The 19,852-nt window shown below is 37.4% G+C and overlaps 1 protein-coding gene and 1 long non-coding RNA gene across 6 annotated transcripts in view; both read left to right on the top strand.

The window, feature by feature from the left end:
- The window catches only part of FGF12 (fibroblast growth factor 12), a 615,850-nt gene that overhangs the window by 431,081 nt on the left and 164,917 nt on the right, over positions 1-19,852 (top strand). The window lies entirely within an intron of this gene.
- LOC139183186 (uncharacterized) overlaps positions 1-19,852 on the top strand; it is a 121,658-nt gene that overhangs the window by 15,384 nt on the left and 86,422 nt on the right. Inside the window, exon 2 of the long non-coding RNA XR_011566719.1 lies at positions 1-19,852. This exon is cut by the window's left edge and continues 14,330 nt beyond it; it is cut by the window's right edge and continues 86,422 nt beyond it. This is a non-coding gene — a long non-coding RNA (uncharacterized lncRNA).

Raw genomic sequence — 19,852 nt, forward strand, 5'->3', positions numbered from 1 at the left:
CTTAACGAGAGTGACATGAGCTATGTTTGATTTTCCCCCTTGTGGTCTAAATCCCAGAGGCAGACTTTCTTTCCAATAGTAGCTTATTGTGATTTTTTACTTTCTCTCCTTACCTTTGCATGTTGTTTTTATAGTCTATTAGATAGATTTATGGTTTACACCTTTGCTTTAAAATGTGATCATCAAAAATAGAGTTATTTTTATTCTGTATGATAAATTGAGGGTTATTCTTCAACTTACTCAATATAAAAGAAGCAATATTTCTATAAATGAAATGTAATATTTACACTGAATTTTATGGTTTGCAAAGCATGTTTATACCCATTATTTTATTTGATATCTACCTCCAAAATAGGCAAAGGCAAAGGATATTGTGCTTATCTTATGGATTAGGAAGTACTTGCTGTGGAGGCTTTTAGGGATTTACCTGATGTCACAAGGTAACCTTGAGTTAATTTTCCAATGCTCATTCTAAGACACTTTCCATTATGTAATGCTGGGATATTTAAAATTCAGATAATTTTATTTCTTAAAATGGTTTACCTGCAGTTTACCTAGTGCTCCACCACTAGGCTTGCTGCAGATTAGTATCTTTTAAAAATTTATGTAATTAAAATATAGTTGACTTACATTGCTGTGTTAATTTCTGATGTACAGCTAAGTAATTCAGTTGTACATACACACACATTCTTTCTCATATTCTTTCCCATTATGGTTTATCACAGAAAGGTTTAGTAATTTTTAAAAACTTTATTTAGTTTGAACTATATTTCAGGTTGTCTCTTTTGCCACTAGATATGCCAGTGTCACTTACCCTCCAACATGGGTTAACATCATATTAGTTTTGATGTTATAAGTGAGGTATTGATACTTTGTGATTGGGATGGTCAGAAATTAGTTTCTCGGGTTTTTTTCTCAGGGTTTATTTGTTTGCTTTTCTAATGCATGATTATAGTGTGGGTTTTATTCTTAAAAAATGTTAATATATCTGCTAATTCTTTATTCCAATAGAAATTTGGCATTATTACAATATGGATTATAGAGTAGTAGATTGTTATAATAAGGATACCGTTCTTAAGAATTTTAAACTGTGTTTCTTGGTCCTTATTCTCAAAGCTATATATATAAACAGGCTATGGTTTTGGTGCCTTAATATTTACAAAATGAAAGGACACAGGCAGAATCCTCACTAAGATGCCTTATGTGAAAATGGAAAGGGGAGTTGTAGAGCCCTAAAGTCTCAACTGAAAAATGCAGAGGAAAGTAATTGGCCACATTCCAAACTCTTTTGAGAGAATGATCCAGTAGTCCAAAATGGAAAATGAAGTTTCCAAAAAAACATTCCCCAAAGAGGCATGATTCATCTTGTGTGGCAGTAAATATAACTCTTTGAACAGTTATCTATTTGGCTAGTTCACTGCAGTCCAAGTGTACCTAAATCTGCAAATCAATTTTGCAAAAACTCTTTAACGCTCTTCTCAAATGCTTCCCCAGACAGTCAACTGTTTGTTATTGTTGTTGTTATTTTAATTATCTTTGTAGTATTGAAAGATCTTCCGGGTCTGCTAGTTTTATCTTTGCTGTCTAGTACTGTGCCTGGAGAAGGCAATGGCACCCCACTCCAGTACTCTTGCCTGGAAAATCCCATGGATGGAGGAGCCTGGTAGGCTGCAGTCCATGGGGTCCCTAGGAGTCGGCCCCATTGAGCGACTTCACTTTCACTTTTCACTTTCATGCACTGAAGAAGGAAATGGCAACCCACTCTAGTGTTCTTGCCTGGAGAATCCCAGGGACGGGGGAGCCTGGTGGGCTGCTGTCTATGGGGTTGCACAGAGTCGGACACGACTGAAGCGACTTAGCAGTAGTAGCAGCAGCAGCACTGTGCTTATTCTGGCTTTATGTTTATAGACTCTCAGTTAATAAGTGATCATAGAGGTCAGATAGACTAAGTCAGGTTGACTTCACTGGTGGCTCAGACGGTAAAACGTCTGCCTACACTGTGGGAGACCTGGGTTCAATCCTTGGGTCAGGAAGATCTCCTGGAGAAGGAAATGGCAACCCACTCCAGTATTCTTGCCTGGAAAATCCCATGGACGGAGAAGCCTGGTAGGCTGCAGTCCATGGGGTCAGAAAGAGTCGGACACGACTGAGTGACTTCACTTTCAGCCTAAGTCAGTGGCTCCTTTCCTAATGTTCACAAAAGTTAGAACCTGATTATTGCTGAAACATCTCTAAGAATGAGGGCTCTAACCTGAATTGTACACTGGAGGTGACTTTTAGGGTTATCTTCTCTTTATTGTGCCATTTTTTGGCCCTAGCTCTGCAATCTGGAGTCACAGAGAATTATGTTAATTACATACACTAGAGTTTTTCTGCCTCTATGTTCATTTTATCTCTATCTCAATCATTATCCATGTATCTATTTATTTATCTTTCGTTACTTAGAAGGTTGACTGATGCCCAGTAAGGGCTTTAAAACTGTTTGCAAAAATTATTATTTCTTTTTGATATTTGTTGAAAACAATTAAATACTATAGGAATGATCATAGTTTTCATGAGAATGTTAACCAATTCCAGTTCTTTCACAAGAAAGTAAATAAATATGATTTAATAATAAATTAACAAAGCATTGCTGCCAAGTTGCTTCAGTCGTGTCCGACTCTGTAGGACCCCATGGACTGCAGCCTACCAGGTTTCTCCGTCCATAGGATTCTCCAGGCAAGAACACTGGAGTGGGTTTCCATTTCCTTCTCCAATGCATGAAAGTGGAAAGTGAAAGTGAAGTCACTCAGTCATGTCTGACTCTTAGTGACCCCATGGACTGCAGCCTACCAGGCTCCTCCGTCCATGGGATTTTCCGGGCAACAGTACTGGAGTGGGGTGTCATTGCCTTCTCCCAACAAAGAAATAGGGTTGTTAAATTTTGTAAATTGAAGGAAACCTGTAAATCATTTGGTTAATTTCTTCCTTTTTTTCAGATTAGAAAATAGAAATTTAGACCTGGAATTTTTTTAAAAATCCCTTTATCATTCATAGTTCACTCTTGTTTATATATATATCTATCCTAAAGTGTGATATTATGATCTGTGCAAATGATATTTTATTAGTTTCTGCCCTGGTTTACTCTTGCTAATCACTAGTTGATTCTCTGGGGCCAGCAAGAAACTATTCGCTGTAAGGATGTATTGATCAACAATACGGGGCGGGGGGGGGAATTAATTCACTTACCTCTTCAGTTCAGGTCAGTTCAGTCGCTCAGTCGTGTCTGATTCTTTTCGACCCCATGAACCTTAGCACGCCAGGCCTCTCTGTCCATCACCAACTCCCAGACTCCACCCAAACCCACGTCCATCAAGTCAGTGATGCCATCCAACCATCTCATCCTCTGTTGTCCCCTTCTCCTCCTGCCCTCAATCTTTCCCAGCATCAGGGTCTTTTCAAATGAGTCACCTCTTCACATGAGGTGGCCAAAGTAATGGAGTTTCAGCTTCAACATCAGTCCTTCCAATGAACACCCAGGACTGATCTCCTTTAGTATGGACTGGTTGGATCTTCTTGCAGTCCCAGGGACTCTCAAGAGTCTTCTCCAACACCACAGTTCGAAAGGATCAATTCTTTGGTGCTCAGCTTTCTTTATGGTCCAACCCTTACATCCACACATGACCACTGGAAAAACCATAACCTTGACTAGGTGGACCTTTGTTGGCAAAGTAATCTCTCTGCTTTTCAATATGCTATCTAGGTTGGTCATAACTTTCTTTCCAAGCAGTAAGCGTCTTTTAATTTTATGGCTGCAGTCACCATCTGCAGTGATTTTGGAGCCCAAAAAAATAAAGTCAGCCCCTGTTTCCACTGTTTCCCCATCTATTTGCCATGAAGTGATGGGACTGGATACCATGATCTGAGTTTTCTGAATGTTGAACTTTAAGCCAACTTTTTCACTCTCCTCTTTCACTTTCATCAAGAAGCTCTTTAGTTCTTCTTCACTTTCTCCCATAAGGGTTGTGTCATCTGCATATCTGAGGTTGTTGATATTTCTCCTGGCAATCTTGATTCCAGCTTGTGCTTCTTCCAGCCCAGCGTTTCTCATGATGTACTCTGCATATAAGTTAAATATGCAGGGTGACAATATACAGCCTTGACGTACTCCTTTTCCTATTTGGAACCAGTCTGTTGTTCCATGTCTAGTTCTAACTGTTGCTTCCTGACCTGCATACAGGTTTCTCAAGAGGCAGATTGGGTGGTCTGGTATTCCCATCTCTTTCAGAATTTTCCACAGTTTATTGTGATCCACACAATCAAAGGCTTTGGCATAGTCAATAAAGCAGAAATAGATGTTTTTAGAAATATATGTTTAAGAAATTCTCTGATACTGATTTAGTTTTAAGCATTGATTATTTTTAATCCCTGCAGGTAACAGTTTTATGATCATTCTGATTGATCTCTAACACTGGGTTACCTGATTTTCTGATACATAAAAAGCCTACAGAAATGTATTTTTTCATTGACTTTATATTTGCCCAATAACAGCCTTGGTCTTATGTTTCAATGGATGGCTTGAATTAGATCCATAATAAGCTGAATCCGTGCTAAGTACAGCTGTAATATACAGGAACCAAGATGGTGTTCCTGGCAGTGTTCTCATTATATGTTCTCTGCTTCCATTTGGTAGTCATTTCTATAAGTCCCAAGGAAATTTTCTGCTATGAAAGGTTCTCCCTTACTGGCATTTCCTCTTTAGACCCTTATTAGATGTTCATTTTGCTTTTGCTAGTTATTTTCCCTTGAGTCAGCCTCAACCTTTTTACAGTAGAGTTTGCTTAGCTTTTCATTATTGTACATTCTAAGCAAATCCCTACTTTGTATTCTCACTTGATCCACTTACCACCAAACGCTTCGGATGGCTCAATCTATATCTAGTTTTTCCTCAATTTATCTACCAAAGACCCTTTTCTAAAATATCTCATTTTCTGTTTACACAGAGCATATTTTATTGGCCAAATTTTTGGTGATTAACATGATACCTCTCAGAAAAATATGCTCTTTCTCCATCATTGAAAAATCAGAACCTCCAACTCTTCTCAGTTGGAGGGTTCAGGTTGTTGGAATCAGTAGGTTATTAAGGCTTCTAGAATGGATCAATTTGTGCAGAAGTTTCCAAATTCTTTTTCTTCTTCCCAATGATAGAACTTACATAAACAAAAACATCATCAGGCAAAAACAGAAATCATCACAGGCAAAAACAGAAAACATCATCATCACAGTTTCTGTTTTTGCCTGTGCATTTTTGTGTGCATTATTTTTATTTATACTCAAGTAATTTTCATGTTTGTAGTGTGATTAGATCCATATGAAAATCCCAGAGAGGTTTATCTGACCAGTATAATTATCAATATATTAGAAATATGGAAAATTACTCAAAGATGATGGGGATCATTAATACCAGTGTCCCATCTAAGATTTTCCTATTTCATACCTAAGTCTCCTTTCCTTTCCTTACTTGAAACATGAATATTCCTTTGCTTGCAGTCCTTTGTTTGCAGTGGGGCTTCCCTGGTGGCTCAGACAGTAAAAAATCCACCTGCAACACAGGAGATCCAGGTTTGATCCCTGGTTTGGGAAGATCCCCTGGAGAAGGAAATGGCAACCCATCCCAGTATTCTTGCCTGGAAAATCCCATGAACAGAGAAGCCTGGTGGGCTACAGTCCATGGAGTCTCAAAGAGTCCGACATGACTGAGCGGCTAACACTTGCAGTAGTTAAGGAATTCCATTTAAGGAATTTAACTTCTTTGTTTATTTTCCATATGAGACCAGATTATTGGTTAAGACTGCTTTGAAAATGTAAGAACTGAGAGTAGAGAGTTTGGGAAGTGGAGTGGGAGGCAGTCAGAGAAAGGGCATCTCAACCTGTATTCCTGGGAAGGAAAAGAAAAAAGCAAAAGAACAATATCTCTGCTTAAAATTTCTTTTATATTTAGCCTTTTTAGTTTATGTAAGAATTAAGTGGGTTAAATTTACTCTTTTTTTTTGTATCTTATAGTAGTGGTGCCTACCATCCTCAGCATGAAGAGATGGTGTACGAGAATGCCGTAGCACCCAGTGTTGTGCTCCTGTGCAAATTGACCCAAGGATTTTATTTATGACCATTTTGGGGACTTCTGTGTCTCAAAACTCTTCTTGTTTGATTTCTTCCATTTCCAGCTTGTTTTCTCCTTCCCACTCTCCCTCCATCCTTCCTTGTTCTTTTCTGTTTCTCTCCATCCCTCCAACCCTTCCTTCTTACCTTTCTTTTTTGTATAATCTTTATTTTACAGACGTTCATTCAACACATATTATATTCAAAGTGAGCTAAATGCTTTAAATGTCTGTAATACAAAGAAGTATATAGAACTTCAGTGTTCAAAGGAGCTTATAGGCTGGCAGTGAGTGTGTGTTAATCGCTTACTTGTGTCCAACTCTGCAACCCCATGGACTAGCCCACCAGGCTCCTCTGTCCATGGAATTTCCAAGGTAGGAATACTGGAATGGGTTGCTATTTCCTTCTCCAGGGAATCTTCCGAACCTGGGATTAAAACCCATGTCTCCTGCCCTGGCAGACAGATTCTTTACCACTGAGCCACCGGGGGACAACCATAGGCTGGCAGAGTAGGTGGTAATATAAAAATCAAGGCATTCAGGGTGGAATCTGCCAAAGTTCTGAGTATACAATTAGCGGTATTTAAAGTGTAATACTGAAATTATGAAATGGAGAGGATATTTGAAGTCTGAAAATGTTGTTTATATCAGTAAGTCCTAGTGATTTGCAATCAGGAAAATACTAGTCATTGTAACCTGTTCTAAACTGTATTAAAGATCCTTTTGTCATATCACATAAGATATGGTATATGTGATAATGTTTCATACCTTTTAATATAAAAAATTACAACATATAAATAAATGGGGTTGAATGTGAAATGAGAAACTGACTACTTTAGGTCCCTTAGTTAAAATCTCCTAACCCCTCCTTCCTATGCAGGTGATCAAATTGTAAGTGTAAGATAAATAAGATATTTAGGTGTAAGATAAATAACAGATATCTATTTATGAAGAACTCGTACTTGCCACAACTGCTTACTCCAACTTACAAAGACTATCCAGTATTTGTATTTACGTGCAGAGAAGGAAAATAGTAATTTCAGGGAATAATGGAGAAGTTACATGAGGAGGGGGACAAGTGGAAGCAAAGTCAGTTCTTGATGCCCAACAGAAATGTAAAAAGCTTGGGGATAAACTTCCTGTGTCAAAAAGCTGTGGACGGTTTATATTGTTCAAGATCCCTTAGATATGTGTGTTTTGGTTCTATAGCTCATTGCTTTGGGGCCATTGAGTAGGAATAATAGCTCTATCCAATTTAACAAACCCTCAGGTCCTCACAGTACTAAATGATGGAATGAATATGATGACAGTGATTATGTTAGTTATCATTTTTGAATGCCTACTACATGTTTGAACTCTATAAATTTATTCATTCAATCTTCACAGCAACTCCCTACATTATATCCTAGCATTATCTTTCTTGGACAGGTGAGGAAATAAAGATGAAGTGATTTACCCAAGATTACCCATATGGAAGATGAAGCTATTGACTATATTAAATACTGAGTCACTAATAATAAGAAAATGTCATAATATTTATTTACATGTGGTGCTTAGTAGTTTTAAAGAGCTTTGACATCCACTGTTATTCACACAACCCATGAAGTGTATTAGGTCAGGTTATTTATCCCTTTTTAAGAGATAAGGCTTTTAACTTCAGGTCTATTTACTTCAAAACCTAAGCAGAGTTCACTGCACTGTGATGTCTTGTCATAATTTAAGCCTACATAGATGTGTCTCATTTTAGGCAATTTTCCAGTTGGATTGGCTGAAATCTCATGGTTTCTTATGCGTGGGAATGTACATTTTAGTCTCTTAGTAATTATCTTATGCATTATACAGTCTTCACTGGAGTTGCCAGATAAATGAGATGTCACTGCACTTAACAGCAAAGATCACTGCTGCTGGCTTTCGATTGGTTTCATCTGTTGCTAGGAGGAGTTGCCATCTCTCAGCAGCTGCCAGCCAGGCGGCATTTCTGATGGAGCTGAGCCCAGGTTGACAGTAGCCAGAAAAGGAACGTGTCCTAACCTGGCAAGGACATCCTTCAAGTCAATGTTTTTGTCAACCAGGCTGACAGGATCCCTGATTTTGATGCATTTCATCGCTTTTCATGAAGCCCATTTTTATCCTTTCTCTTTTCTTTGCTTAAATTTATTTAGTTGCTGACAGACCATATTCATGCACTTTACAAAAGAATAAGTAAATTCCAATTAACATCTGAAATGCAGAAGAACTTGGTTCCAGCTCTAGTGGGATAGTGATATATTGTTTGATTAAAAGAAGTAAGAGCCATTTCTCCTACATAAGGATACACATCATTTTCCTGGCGATTACAAAAGGAGCTTTAAATAGTCTCTTCAGGATTTTGATGAAAGAATGAGAATTGTTCGATTTGGATGGCTTCCCCTGTTTATCTGCAAGGTGACTGAAATAGATGCTGGGGAAGGAAAAGCATTATGTTCATTCTTCCCCTTCTTGCTTTTGCATATCATGAGCTGTCTCCCTGGAATGTTTTACATGCTGGTTAGTTAACTCTTCTTCACCCCCTAAGATCTGGCTCCAATGTAAGTCTTGTGGCAAAATTTTCCACATGCACCTCTATTCACTCCCTTCTTTGTGTCCTCAAAATGTTTCATTTATATTCTGTTTTGGGACTTCCAATGGCAAACTGTCTTTTTTTAACATGAAATATAGTTTTCATTTCTTTATTTACATATGGTATTTTCATTTTGCCAACTATTTTTTTCTTGGCCATTTCTATTACTAAGCTAATTGTATGTCTAAAGGTTTAAGGACCACATTTTATGAACTTTAAAAGCTTAGCACCTAGTACTGTGTCTGGACCTAGTAGACACGCATTCCTGTGTGCGTGTGCACAGGAATGGTGCAGTATTCTCCTCAATCTTCAAACAGCTAAATTCAGGAATCTCAAAGCCAGGCTTACAAAGACAAAAGCATGTTTATATCTTTGACCCCTGAAATGTATTAACTGCCTCCAGTCGTATCCCATGGAGGGATTTGAGCATTCTCTCATTACAAGAGTCTGGGAAATGAAGCGCAGTCTGTCTAAACTGGAAGAAACATCAGAGAGTCAGTTGGCTCACATGCTTGTGGACAGATGTGGAAAAGAAAGCGTGCAGAGGACACACCATCTGGCCAAGGCCACCCAGAAGGCTGGTGGCTGGGCTGTGCTTCAAACCCTAGTGAGAATTCTATTAGGTTGTTACATGCATTGGCACATAACATTGAAGACAGCTTTGTAATTCTGATATTGAAATTAGGTCCTTCCAATAAAGATATATCCAATAGGATCAATATAATGTCATGGCACATAAGAAAGCACCTTAGTCTTGGATCTGGAAGAGTTGAATTAAAATGCTGATTCAGTGCTTTGTGCCATAAACATTGATGTAATATTCTAGTCATTCACATTGTCTAGAGTCTCACCTACACTACTCAGATTATAAACTCATCAAGGACTGTTTAATAAGGATTTATTGAGCAATTACAGTGTGACAACATTGTTAGACCTCATTTTAAGACTATCCCATATCTTATATAATACCTAAAGCAAAATTAAACATACAATGTGTTTGAAAAATTTCCATATATTTCTTCAGTTCAGTTCAGTCACTCAGTTGTGTCCGACTCTTTGTGACCCCGTGGACTGCAGGATGCCAGGCTTCCCTGTCCATCACCAACTCCTGGAGCTTGCTCAAAGTCATGTTCATTGAGTCAGTGATGCCATCCAACCACTTCATTCTCTATCATCCCCTTCTTCTCCTTCCTTCAGTCTTTCCCAGCATCAGGGTCTTTTCCAGTGAGTCATTTCTTTGCATCAGGTGGCCAAAGTATTGGAGCTTCAGATTCAGCATCATGCTTCCAATGAATATTCAGGATTGATTTCCTATAGGATGGACTGGTTTGATTTCCTTGCAGTCCAAGGGACTCTCAAGAGTCTTCTCCAACACCACAATTCAAAAACATCAGTTCCTCAGCACTCAGCTTTCTTTATGATCAACTCTCACATCCATACATGACTACTGGAAAAAACCATAGCTTTGACTAGACGAACCTTTGTCAGCAATATCTCTGCTTTTTAATATGCTGTCTAGGTTGGTCATAGCTTCTCTTCCAAGAAGCAAGTGTCTTTTAATTACATGGCTGCAGTCATCATCTGCAGTGATTTTGGAGCCTAAGAAAACATGTATACCTATTACATATTTTCATGAAAGGTACTGGATACCTTTCAGCTTTATGTTCAAAATAAGAGTGAATTCTCTCATTGTTTAATGCAATGTACGTTAGGAGGGGAAATGTCAGGAATATTTAAAATATATGAAAGAATAAGCTCTGTCCTCAGGAACTATAGAAACATACATTTACATCCAGCCAATTTTTATGGTAGTCACAAGTCATTCTCAACCAGAATTTCTCAGAGACATGGATCCTGTTTGAATTTACAGGATGTAGGCAAAAGTGATAGTATCTTAACTAAGTTTCCTTCTATTCATGGGAGCAGGAAAGCTATTCCTTCATCTTGGGTTTTCCTTAGTCTGCACTCAGTTGCTCAGTTGTGTCCAACTCTTTGTGACCCCATGGGGACTGTAGCGCACCAGGCTCCTCTGTCCATGGGATTTTCCAGGCAAGAATACTGAGTTGACATTTCTTTCTCCAGGGGATCTTACCATCCCCGGGATCGAACCTGGGTCTCCCACATTGCAGGCAGATTCTTTTTCATCTGAGCCACCAGGAAAGCTCATTAGTCTGCAGTAATCCTCTTCCATTTCTTCTGTCTGTCCAAAACCCAAGTAAAAACTACCTCATTTGTGAAGCACTGTTTTGAATCCTCACCAGATAAAAATATTTATTCTTCCTTTCATGCTCCCATCCCTCTATTGTGTCCTTAATCACCTTCACTTTTCACTTATCTGTCTCTTTAAGGGACAGGTTTTTCCTTCATTTTGCTAAACCATGTAATTCAGTATCTTGCAAATAATAGTGCTAACTAATTGAGAAATGAATTAATGAGTGTATAAAGTTGAAAGAGTATTCAATAAAATGATTTCTGGAATGACTACTAAGCTGCAATGTGCCATGTGCTCTCTTCAGGCTTGGGTGTACATATGTGGTGAACTTTTATCTGCTGCCTGGCATGGATAGGCTAAGTTATAATAACACATATAAATATCCTTTCTGTGTTAAAGAATATATATCTGGGAAGCCGGAATGCTACCATTTTGAGAATGTATAGAAAAAAAATCTGCAACTGTTAAAAATTTAACAGTCTTTGAAGTATAGAAGTGAACTTTTGAGAAACACAATGAGCATAAAGAAAACAGTGTGACTCTGCTATCAGAGCCTAAAAAATATTAGACATATGAATTATATCAAAACAGGACTGCTGATCTGGGGGATGGTAGAGATTCTATTTTGATCTCAGAATAGCTCCTTTTTGGGCTTATCCAGACCATTTCTTGCTTGAAATCTTCTGTTTTGTAATCTATTTCTCCTTCCCTTACCCCCCTCAATTGAATATTCTGAGGATTAATTATTGTAAAGTAATTTGCAAATGAAAGGCTTATATAAATTCTAAGTGGTGTTGTTATACTTTGGGTGATGTGCCAGTGAAATGTTGACAAAAGCCCCTGTTTGCTAAAGCCTGCATTGATGTATTAAATTCCTGCTGTAGAACAGTACCTCTGGGGAGCCTCATACTTCCTTTGCTTTAGATATGTGAATTGGCAATTAAAAATAATTACATTGCAGCACTACTTGTGATGCCAGTCAAGAAATCTGCATTGAACAAGATGGAATGTGGTCTTGGAGTTTCAATTACCAGAGAATACACTTCTTCTCTTCCCTCTTCAAACAGGGAAGCAATTCAGAATACTGTTGTTTCTTTCTTAAAAAACTTTTTGTTTTAGCATATTTTCAGAAAACTGAATGAAGCTTTCCCATTTGTGGACTATGACTCAGATTGCTGGAGAATTCTAACCAAATAGGTTTTCTTCTTTCTTCTTTATTTATTTGTTCTTGGAAGCAGGCACACCTATACTTCGAGTTTAGTAGTATACTTATTCTTGATAATGGGTGCTGGTAGAAGGGACAGTGAAAGATGAGCAATATCTTTGTTGTGCCAAAGGAAGCCTAGATAATTGAACTTGCACAAAGCAGTTTGAAAGAAGTTAGGCTGTCTCATTTTGGAGCATTTTGCTGACTACCTGGATGTTATTCTCTTTGTAAACCTGTGTGTAAGCCTGGGCTTGGGCTGAAGGTATTTAGGAATAATGATATCAGTGCAGATAAGATAAGAAAATTAGATTGTACCACTCCAGTACTCCATCATGTTCTCTTCGGAAATGTAAGGCTGGTACTTTAAAGATTTTTTCTTTCGATTTCAAATTTGAAAGTGTCAAATTTGCATAAAATTTCTTAAGGGATTGTAAAAGTTTCCTACAAAAATATAGATTACTTGTATGTGCTTGATTTGTAAAAAGCAATTATTTCATCCATTATGAAGGCATAATAATGTTCTTTATAAAGGGCTAAATAATCTATGAAACTGAAAAATAAATATTAAGCTATTTTGAGATTTTCCTCATTAAATCATGACAATTTTGGAAGATCCAGCTTAAAGGTAATATGAAATATTTGTATTGCAGTATTTTTATAACCAGACTTGTTTTGGAATAGCTGTCAAGTATGGGAATGTTTGTGATAAAAATAGTGTCTGTATAAACTCTTGATTCTGACAATATTTCAGGGATGAAATGATTTGATATGAGATCAACTATTATTTAAAGAACAAGTCTAAATTTACCTTGAAAAGCATTTCATCAAAGCAGACATTCTGGATTGTTGTATTTTGCTGTAGTTCTCTATTTAAACATTTTATTGGTGTCTAATCAATAATGTTCCTACTGTGATTACAATTGGTTCCTCTAGTTGAACAGAATATCAGGAGAGAAATACAGACCTTAATCTGATCCGTGCATATTTGGATGTCCTGTCTTTGAATTCTTCTTAAGTTTAACATATTTTCCTTTTTTGAGGTCTAATCTGTTCTACAGGAGATGGCATCCAAAATCTGTACAGTCATAAGGCAGTGATTATAGCTGAGTGAGGCCTGGAGATGTCTGGTATACAGTTGAGGCCAAAAGGTTTTCAAAGGTCATGATGATCTACTAACATAAATGTTAATAAAACATTCACCTTGTTTTGTAGTGGATAGATAAGTGAACCAGGAGTGAGGAAATCTGATTTCTGGTTCCAGCTCTGCCACTGATCCAGGCCAAAGAATGTCATGCGTGGCCAGAAGGCTCTAGGCAGGGTTCTCTTGGATAGATTTGCCTTGTAAGCCAGAGAGAGAAAGTGAGAGCTGGCAAGACAGTACAGGAGCATGGTAGGATTTATGGCACCCTTCTCTGGGTAACTCTGTACTGCAAATCCCCATCATTTTGTGTTCCTTGACACCGTGTACTGACATCTGCATAGACCCCTAGTTTTTGTTGGGTTCTGCTGGATTCCTATGGTATTATTTGAAGACAGAGTCTTATGGGCTATGTTTTGAGGATCTATGTCCCAGGAAACCAAAGACTTTTCACAACTCCTTTATTCTATATGCCCAAAAGAACTCTCAAAGGAATCCAATTAAGGTTCCTTTGACCTGATTCACTTGGAATATTACTGTTTCTTATCTTATTCTTTTATTTAATATTTACATATGTTTACTGCTCCAGCTAATACTCTCTCCAAACAAATATATTGAAAAACCAGGAAGAAAGCAAAAAATAAAAAAAGGGAAAAAGAAAAGAAAAAGCAAACAACAAAAAATAGCCTAACTATTCAAAAGCGAAATTACTGTGTCTTAGTATGAAATGTTTTGTACTTTAATACTTAACAAGTGAACGGTTTTTTTCTGTTTTCATATGACCTGATATCTATACCTCTTTCAACCCAGATTGTTCTGTTTCTTGGTCTAGGGAGACAGGAAGCTACACATAAAGAGGAAAGAGTGTCAGCAGTAACAGGGTGTGAGAGCTAGACAAAGCAATCTGGAATGGTTGAAAAGGCAGGGGGATACTAATTACATATTAGAAAAATGCCCACAAAAGAAGAAGTAGACTTTGAAAGGTATTAAAAAAAAAACCCTCCAAATCTTTAATTAAATTGTAAATAGCAATCCAGCATATGGCACTCTGAGAATTCCAGTTTAGTGGCGTTTTACTCAACTGAATTTGGCACTTCTTTTAGATTCAGGAGATCTCAAACTGGTTGCAAATCAAAATAGTACCATAACCCCTAAATCAGATTGGCATTGAGGATGTGGGAATGCAGAGATGGAAAGATGTGTTACTTTTTATTTTAGAAAGCCCTTTTAAATTAGGTTAGAATTTAGCAGTGGAGAGAGGACTGGAAATCCCTAGACACTTACATTTCATTTTCTTTTCTGTTCAAAAATTGTAGCAAGTAATGTTTCATATAATTTTATTTTATTTCCCAAGGGAAAAAGTTTTTTTTCTTCCCCACACTGCCTTTATTTTTCCTTCAGAAAACATCACAAGGGCATAGAATTAGATTAACCAGAGAAAACTTTGATTGACTTAAATAAAATGTTTTCCCCTCCACTTTTATCTCTTTTTTTCATCTGTCAGTGGAGGAAATCTAAATGAAATTTTGAGAGACTTCTGATCAAAATCACCTCTTAAGAAGTGAGTTGTTCAGCTAGTGTGTGTGTCTATATGCATGTATATATGTACACACATATACATACACATGAACATATATATATATATATTTAGATAGACAAAGAGAAGTTGATTGAAACTGTATAGATCTTTAAAATATTTTCCCATATTTATTTCAGTACTTTAGATAGTTAAGGCAATTGTATAGATATTTTAAAAAATGATTTTTTTTCCTTTAATATTCCTATGTTATTAATTTCTTTTGGATGCTGACTTGGTGAAACATATTGTCTTATGTCTGTGACTATATGATGCCAGACGGGTCTGTGAACACTGAGAAAAATATCTGCTCCTATTCTTGATACTGTGCCCAACACAAAGCTACTACACATTTGAAAAGAAAATAACTGGCTTAGTGATGACTACTTGGGTCAATATGTGAATAAAATAGGCCCTTAGAAAGTGATTTCTGTCATGCTGAACAAATTTCTGATTCTGAGCAAAGATAGTGAGTGGTTTTAAACTTAGTGTGGGTATAACCAAAATTTGGCGTGAATTTAGCCATTTTCATATTTTGATTGGCTGCCACTGCACATATTTTGAGCTTTGACTGTGAAATCGTTATCCATTGCTTTTCTATTTCCACTTAAATGGTATTTTGAATTGGGTTAAGACACATGGTTCCAATGCTAATTTGATACAAATATTGTCAACTATAGCACACTTTGCTTTTATGAGGACTTTGGGAAAATACTTTTTTTCCTTTTAATTAAGATTCACAATCTGTTCCTCTAGGAGTTTATTGTTGGAGGTTAGATCATTTAGTATTTTGTCTTGAAACTTGGAAAGAATGTATCAATATTTCTATGGCTAATTTGTTTTTATATCATTATTTTCCCTACTTATTTCCATAGGTTTCTCACAATTATACCTATTTATATACACCTTTTGGAGAAGGCAATGGCAACCCACTCCAGTACTCTTGCCTGGAAAATCCCATGGACTGAGAAGCCTGGGGGCTGCAGTCCATGGGGTCGCTAAGAGTCGGACACGACTGAGCAACTTCACTTTCACTGTTCACTTTCATGCATTGGAGAAGGAAATGGCAACCCACTCCAGTGTTCTTGCCTGGAGAATCCCAGGGACGGCAGAGCCTGGTGGGCTGCCGTCTCTGGGGTCGCACAGAGTCAGACATGACTGAAGTGACTTAGCAGCAGCAGCAACAACATATACACCTTTTGAGCTATATCAGTAAACCAAAGTATTCATTTGAAAAAAAAAGTCAGATTTGTGGGAAAATATCCTAGAACACTTCTCTGGCTATAATGCTAATTAAAAAATAGTAATGCCCACAAGAATCCCAAACTCTTATGTCCATAGAGTAATTAATAAATTGATATTTAAATTATTTAAATTAAAAATTTTATATATTTGTATATTTTTAATACCCCCAAATTCTACTTGTCAATGAGTATTAAATCACCAGATGACCGTAGAAAAAGTCGTTTATTCATATATCAGTAATGTATAGTCCATGAACTGGGGAGATGGTAATTTAGTGCTATTTCATAAGCAAGGGATAAAGACAGGGTGGGCTTCCCAGGTTGCTCAGTGGTAAACAATTCGCCTGCCAGTGCAGGATCCACAGGACATGCAAATTTGATCCCTGGATTGGGAAGATCCTCTGGAGAATTAAATGGCAACCCACTCTGGTATTGCCTGGGAAATCTTATGGACAGAGGAGCCTGGAGGGCTACAGTCCATGGGGTCACAAAGAGCCAGACATGACTGAGCGCACAGACACACAATGTAGTAGACACGCAGTATATGTAGGCTAGATGGTAGATAAATGGATACACATGTATATGCATGTATGTATAGATATGTATAGATCTATGTCATGTGTGTGTGTGTGGGGTAAATCAAAACTATAGCTTACAAGAGCAGAGCTGATTCTAAGCCTCTCAGATTTTAAACCATGATCTGTATATAACTAGGGGAGGGCATTTTTATTTTTGAACAAAGAGTCACTTTACTAAAATACAGCATAAGAACCTGTCCTTTATAGAAAATGGAATTTTCCAGCTTATCACATGAAAAGATACATATCTTGTATCTTGATGTTATGATGTGGTGGGGATCTCAGAGGCCAAGTCTTGATCCTGCTGCTTACTAGCAGTGGAGCTTGGGCAAATCAGTTCTCTGTGAGCCTCTGCTTCCTAGTCTATAAAATAGGAATTCTAATCTTCAGTGTGCCACCTCATTGGGTTGTCATGAGGTTCAAATGAGGTGATGGCTCTGAGGCCTCTAGAAGCCCTAAGATATGCTACCTGTAGATAATGGTGATATGGTTTGAGTGCTCTAATGATCAGTAAATTAGAGTATGTTACAAAATAAAGGCTTCTAATAATTTTTGCAGGCTATTCAGAATTGAGGTCCAAATCCTCCGTCACAAAATGCCCATTCTGCCCCAAAGTCTTATACATAATCAAGAAATCCCTTTTGTAAGATTAGTAACTCTTCTAAGGGACTCCTCAATTCATGTAGTATGAACCCCAGAGTATCACAGTTAACCTTTTGATGCTGGATGTTGGGCAGCAGCAGCAGAAGCAGTGGTGAGTTTCACAGGTCCAGGCTTCTATATAGTTCCACAAATCTGTATAGTCTCTGACTCCTTCTGTGTGTTGATAGTGTACATGTGTAGTCGTGTCGACTGTTTGTGACCCCACAGACTGTAGCACACCAGGTTCCTCTGTCCATGGGATTTTCCAGGCAATACTACTGGAGTGGGTTGCCATTTCCTTCTTCAGGGGATCTCCAACTCGGATCGAACCCATGTCTCTTGCCTCTCCTTCATTAGCAGGCGAATTCTTTACCACTAGTTCCACAGACTAGAAATCTTAATGCAAAAAATAAAAAAAAAAGAGAGCATATTATTTAGTTTGAATATGTGTACTTTTTTCGTGAAGATAGTATTACCATGCAAAAATGAGAAATCATTTGTGATATTTGGTTATATTATGAAATGACAGTCTTTTTTAAATTGCCAGTTATAGATTGGTGAAATCTTTTAGTAAATGAGAAGTGCCTTTCTATTGACTACGGCTACTAATTATTGAATGCTTGCCATTTGCCACATAGTATGTTAGGTGTTTTGCATGCAGTATTTCGTCAAATTATTAACACATTATGATGCTGTAAATATTGTTGTTAATTCCAGATTACTATTAATAGATGAGAACCTAGATTTCTGAAAAGAAAAGAAATTTATTTAGGTTGCATGGCTAATAAATGGTATGCTGCAGAGCTGGGCTTATCTAGCTTAAAATGACTTGCTCTTGATCGCATTGCTCCTAAGAGTTGTCCTCTGTAGACACATATAACTCCCACAACTTCCCTTTCTTTCACTATTTTATTAAAAGCCCTTAACTTTTTATCTGAAGCCATTTTGATGGGCTAATCAAATGTATAGATATTATTAGTAAGAAGTGCAGTGCAACCACAGGTCTTGTAAGAGACCTGGGTCCAAATCTAAGCTCAAAACATCCAGAGTTAATTTGCAAATATCAGTCAAACTGTTTCAGTTTCAGTTTTCTCATTCATAACAGGAAGATAAAACCTATTCTGTGGGATTATTGGAAGGTTGAATGAGGCGTGGTCAGCTGCGTTATAAAATAAGTGTTATTATAATTGTATCTGATGTCTCTTTTTAATCCCCACTGGGTAAATCTGTTTACTTCCCTGGTGAAGAGGGCACTGACATTTATTGAACATCTAATATGTGCCAAGTGCCTTATTTACACTAATTAATATTAACCAGAGGTTTAGGAATTAGGTGTGATTGCCCCAGCATGCACACATGCCCCAATTTTATAGTTATTAAACAGAGGTTTTAAAGTGGCTAATTCACATAATGCAAAAAATAAGCAAAGGAATCCACAGTCCTACTCTTGGCTCACCCATCTCTTTCTGCAGGCTGGAGCCGGCTAGCTCTCTGTATAGCCAGCAAGATCTCAGTTTGTTCCTCACATGTGTTGACTTTAATGTTCTTTGTCTATTTGTATCCTCTTGGTCTTTTTGTTTATTTCCCTCCATATTTCACAATGACTGGTCCCTTCTTGTTATTCTTCTTATCTTTCTTTTTGGCACAAAAGCTGGAAGATGCTTTCTTGTCTTTCCCAATCATCCGTCACATTGCCTATTTTGTTTTTCTTTTATATCACTTGTCACTGTCTGAAGTCATTTATGCGTTTATCTAGGTACTGATTGACTCCTCTAGTAGAATATAAACTCTAGGATATCAAGAACTTGTCTGTCTTATTTGTTCCTGTGTCCTAAAACTTAGAGTGGACCTGGCACAATAGGTGTACCTTAAATAATTGTTAAATGAACGAACAATGTTTGCTGCTGCTGCTGCTAAGTCGCTTCAGTCGTGTCCGACTCTGTGCAAATGTTTAGCTGCTCTTAAAATCAATTTTCAATGTAGACTGAGGCTAAGCAAATCATTAAAAATGTAACCTTCAGTTTATTGAATGATTATCAGTATTTTTCCTGACAGTCACCCAGTTTCTTGAAAAAAAGTACTGGTGCTAATAGGCATGAGTATTGGTGAATAACTTCAATTTTAGCTGAGAAAGCACAGGCACTGTGACATAAAGTCTTTTTTGACATCAAAATTGGTAGTTCTTGATTGATACAAAGCTTAGCATACAAGACATAGTACACATGAAAGCTATGAGGTTGAAGACATTTAAAATGCAAAGAGAGTGATTATATTTTGAGTGTATATGGTTTGCATTCAGTCTTTAAAGTGCAATCCCAAATAGAAAAGTGAATTTTAAAAAATAGTCCATGTGCCTTGGTAACCAACCCAAGCTAGTTCTGAGATAGACTCATTACCTGAAGGTTCTGTCTAGTTATTGACAGCTGTTAATAACTGTAACAGTTAACTGTCTGTTGGTTATTGACAGCTCATGACTAAAAGGGGTGTTTGAGCTCTACTTGCTGAGGTATGTCTATCAT

This window comes from Bos indicus, chromosome 1 (genome assembly GCF_029378745.1).
Source record: "Bos indicus isolate NIAB-ARS_2022 breed Sahiwal x Tharparkar chromosome 1, NIAB-ARS_B.indTharparkar_mat_pri_1.0, whole genome shotgun sequence".
NCBI lineage: Eukaryota > Metazoa > Chordata > Mammalia > Artiodactyla > Bovidae > Bos > Bos indicus.